Below are 4,301 nucleotides of genomic sequence, written 5' to 3'. Positions count from 1 at the left end.
CCCAAAAACATATCCTTCTTAGTGAAGCGAGAAGTTGCACTGAATAAGTTGTACATGTAGTTTCTTGACAATGTATACTATTGTAACGTTATATGTATACTATTGTTTTGTTGTGACCTGTACTTCACCCAGTGGGTATTTGTGTACACTAAAGGTCTTCGCTCATTCCTAAATAATCAGAGGCTTATTCTGTTCAAGAGGGAAATGGATTTCTGAGTTGAATGTTTTACAATCACAGGTTTTCTCTGGCTCATAGCGTAATGATTCTTATAGCCCTTGTTGAATAAAGAATGGTTCAAACAAACGAACAAAACAGTAACGTTATAACTACATGTCATTCTACCACCCGACAACAGTAACATCTTACCTGTCTGTCCACGACTCTCCAAAATCCACAGAAAACCCAGGACAATGCGGAAAAGACTTCTTACTCCCGCCATTTCCTTCACTTATGTGCCATGTACTGCAAGGTGCTGGTTTTGTCTTTGGTTCAAGTCATTTCCTATTCTTCCACGAAACGCAGAGCACCCTGAAAACCCTGACTGTGGGAATAATGGTTAGGATTTGCCCCCAAAACTCGTGCCAAATGTCAGTGTTTACACTCGTAGGCGTTGAAGTACATGCCTCCTGTGCAGGCCCCGCGGCGGGTGGGAAAGTTCCGCTCCGGAACCTTCTCCCAGTGGCTGGTAGTAGAACTAAGAGTCCCGGGTTCGAGTCCTGACATGCCACCGATCTTGTGCTCTTAATTGGGAAAGGCACTTTACACGACTTTCCTCACTTCGCTCAGGTGTAAATGAGTATTGTCTTGTCATGTATTTGTCCCGTATTGGTGGCGGCATTGATATAAGTTGAAAAAACTTGAGTGTGTCGTCACCACGTCTGGTGATTACATGTTGGAATAAAAAAAATCTCCGTGAAATACCAGTATTTATGTCATACCTGTGCCGTGATGACGTTCGATGTCGGCCTGTGTGATAACTAGCCGTATTACACCATGGGCGATAGGCCACCGAGTTTTTGTTGACATCGCTGTTGCTTTGTTTTATGAACACACGTATACTGTGCACTCCGTACAAGATTCCCGATAATCATACACTGAACACAAACACTATGAACACGGTCCGTCGAAAGGTTCCGAAGAGGCATGCAATCAACACATAACACCGTGAACACTGTCCGTCGAAAGATTCCCGAGAATCATACACTCATCACATAACACCGTGAACACGGTCCGTTGAAAAATTTCCCTAAATTCTCCGTACAATGAACCATACATATATAATACATACTGCTGGGTACTTGGTCCGCTCATGAATCATACAAAAAAAGCACACTCATCACTCAGCTGTTACATCGGCGTTCATGGTTAGGAGATTAGATAGTGCAAAGGCCAACGGGAATAGAACAGGTTTCGCAAACTCGAACGCGTTCGCAAAATCGCTGCTCGACTCGATAGAACTCCAAGCCGGTGCTAGCGCTAGCGGTGATAACTTCAAAAAGATGACAGGGTATAGGAAACACACCTACCCGTGAACTGCGTTACCAACTGGGGTGGCAGCAAAAATGTGACTTAGAATCACGTTCGATGTGAAGTCCCTGCCTCCCCAGACTCAGAAAACAACGATAACAAAGTTATAGTACATTTTAGAGATATTGGGCACAACTACACTTTCCAAATCTCGTGCCTGGGAGACATATGTGGAACTGAAAACATGTCGGTGGGGTTTGTGTACGTGTTTAGAGTAGCCTGACAGTCACACACACACACACACACACACACACACACACACACACACACACACACACACACACACACACACAAATTTAGCGTTTTCGGAAACGTTCCCGAAAACGCGTATTTAGAAACGTTTCCTAAAACGCTTATTTCCCCCCGTGTAAACAGGAATTTCTGGCGAAGTGTTTCAAAACAACTTCAAAATGCGTTTGAAACAGCTCAATGAACGCGGCGTTTAGGGTGTAAACAGGATCGCGTTTTCGAAAATGTTTCGCTGGGTGAGGTTGGTCAGGGGTCATATGCTATTTATATGCTAATGAGCCAAATCGCGCCATTTTCGTTCTGTCCGCTGCACCGGGCGCTGTCACAGAATTTTTTTGTTTGCTTACTTTTTATATGGTTCCCGAGGGCGGCCCTGGTAGACTGTGGTCGGTTGCAGAAACTGAGTGTCTGATAAGCATATGGGCGGAAACACAGATTCAGAACAAGCTGGAATCTGCAAGAAACCGAGAAGGTTACAATATGGTCATGGTAAAGATGGGTAAAGAGGGATCATGGATACGAAAGGTCCGGGGATCCTCAAAGCAGATACAGAGCAAGATTCGCAACCTAAGGTGCCAATATCGTAAAGTAAGGGAGAACAACAACAGGAGCGGGCGTGGGCGCATAACATGCCCCTACTACAATGTCCTGGATCATTACAGCGTTTTGGAAAACGATTCGCGCTGTGTGTGTAAACAGAACTCAAAACACCACCGCGCGGGCGGTGGCAGAGGAAGATGTTTTGTGACACTTTAAGTGTTTTTTGTGTAAACCAGGTGCTAGTATTGTACAGTAAATGTACCAGTTTGTTAAAAAAAATTGTAGCCTCCATTAATTAAAAATCTGCAAGACGTTAGATGAATACACTTTTGAAAGTGTATAAACTTTAACCCCAGATGACACACACAGATTTTTCATACTAATGTTAGTGTCCTGTCCCCTGTATAATGCCCCAGAAGTGGTTGGTTATTCTAATAACCGACAACTTTTTTTTCATTATTCACGACTTATGATGTTATGGCCTCATAAATGGCCTTATAGATGGGAAATGGAGGCATCTCATTGGTAGATGTAGCCAGGCTATATGATAATACTAGTATAACTAGAAAGGTAACATTTGCAAGCAAATGCAAGATGTTTACCTCAGGATGGAGTCACCTACCATTTATACCTTTATTGGGGAAGAATGGGTGGAAGCATACTTTGCTTATATTGCTAACTTTTAACTACTGGTATAAGATTATAGAGTAACATTAACTGGGGGATTTGAATAATGTTTTTGCCCTTGTAAGGCCAGGGATGAAGTTAAAAATGATTCAATCAGCACACACTCTCATCATGTTTGCAATTAAGAGGAAAGATGCATGTATAAGTCATGTACACATTGAATCCATCTTGACAGCTTTAATTAAACAATTTTTTTAAACCTTACAGTTCTCTTACAATCTTGTTACCCTTTTGAAAATTACAAGTACTCTGAATTTGGATAGCATTTTACTTAAATATGGTACATTTATTTGACAATCTTATTGCAGGTATGTAGATAATAATTTTGATGAAATTTTATACATTTTAAACTCTAATTGCAAAAAAATGGAGACTATACAATTTGGCTTATATAAAGTACTACAAAACTAAACATGCATAATACATAAAACAAACATGTAACATATACTATAAATCCATACATAATATTTCCATACACTGGAAGCTAAACATACATATTGAAAAAAACTATACATTTCTTACATATACAATGCAACTTAACATACGGATCTAATATTTACGTACTGGAAGGAAATCAGAATGGTACAAGTGTTTTTAGAAATGGTCGCAATCTGCTGTATTGTTCTGTGGATGGCTGGGTCCAGGTCAGTCCGGTTCCTCCCCAGTCAGTTTCTCCTGGACCAAGCTCTGCTTCCTTCCTTACATGAGGTCCAATCTGCAAGATAGAAACAGGAGAGTATGATTTTGTAGCTGATTTTGTATATTTTAAAGCTGATCAGAAACATAGATCACAGAAATTATATACTGTGACTAAGTCATTCCTTAAGTGATAAAAACATCTGCACACTTATCTGGTCTTATTACTTATTATAATATAGTCTTCACACTACAACTTGAACCTGACACCACAATTTATCTACTGTCTATTTGTACTTAGACAGTTTCAATAGAAAACCATTCTATTTCCTTTCTAGCACTAGCTTATATGTACCTGCTGTATGTTCTGTGCAGGATCTTCTAACTGCTGGACCCTTCAAAGAAAAGGAAACAAAAAATTATTTACAGACAACAATGCAGTAATGAACACCTCTAAACATGGGATTACATGGAAATTGCTTTAAAGTTAAAATATGACATTACCAAGGAAAATATAACATTACCATGGCATAACAAAAAGAAAAGGTAAATAAATTTTAAAAAAATTGAGAAAAACGTCTGGGATATTTGCCAAATCCAATGTGATGTTCTTCAAATAACTGGTTTCCTGAAAGAAAGAAAAATGGATTAAATAGAAAAT

General features: G+C 39.8%; 1 long non-coding RNA gene across 1 annotated transcript; it reads right to left on the bottom strand.

Moving 5' to 3' along the window:
* Positions 1–3,166: 3,166 nt before the first annotated feature.
* LOC109475928 lies at positions 3,167–4,295 on the bottom strand. Its single transcript, XR_002140583.1, has 2 exons — positions 3,996–4,295; positions 3,167–3,719 (listed from the first exon to the last, which is right to left on the bottom strand). It is a non-coding gene; the product is annotated as an uncharacterized LOC109475928 (long non-coding RNA).
* Positions 4,296–4,301: the final 6 nt, after the last annotated feature.

Source organism: Branchiostoma belcheri, unplaced genomic scaffold (genome assembly GCF_001625305.1).
Source record: "Branchiostoma belcheri isolate BF01 breed outbred unplaced genomic scaffold, Haploidv18h27 scaffold354, whole genome shotgun sequence".
In the NCBI taxonomy this organism is placed as follows: Eukaryota; Metazoa; Chordata; class Leptocardii; order Amphioxiformes; family Branchiostomatidae; genus Branchiostoma; species Branchiostoma belcheri.
The sequence above is the reverse complement of the archived record's forward strand: the minus strand, read 5'-3'. Positions and strand labels throughout refer to the sequence as shown.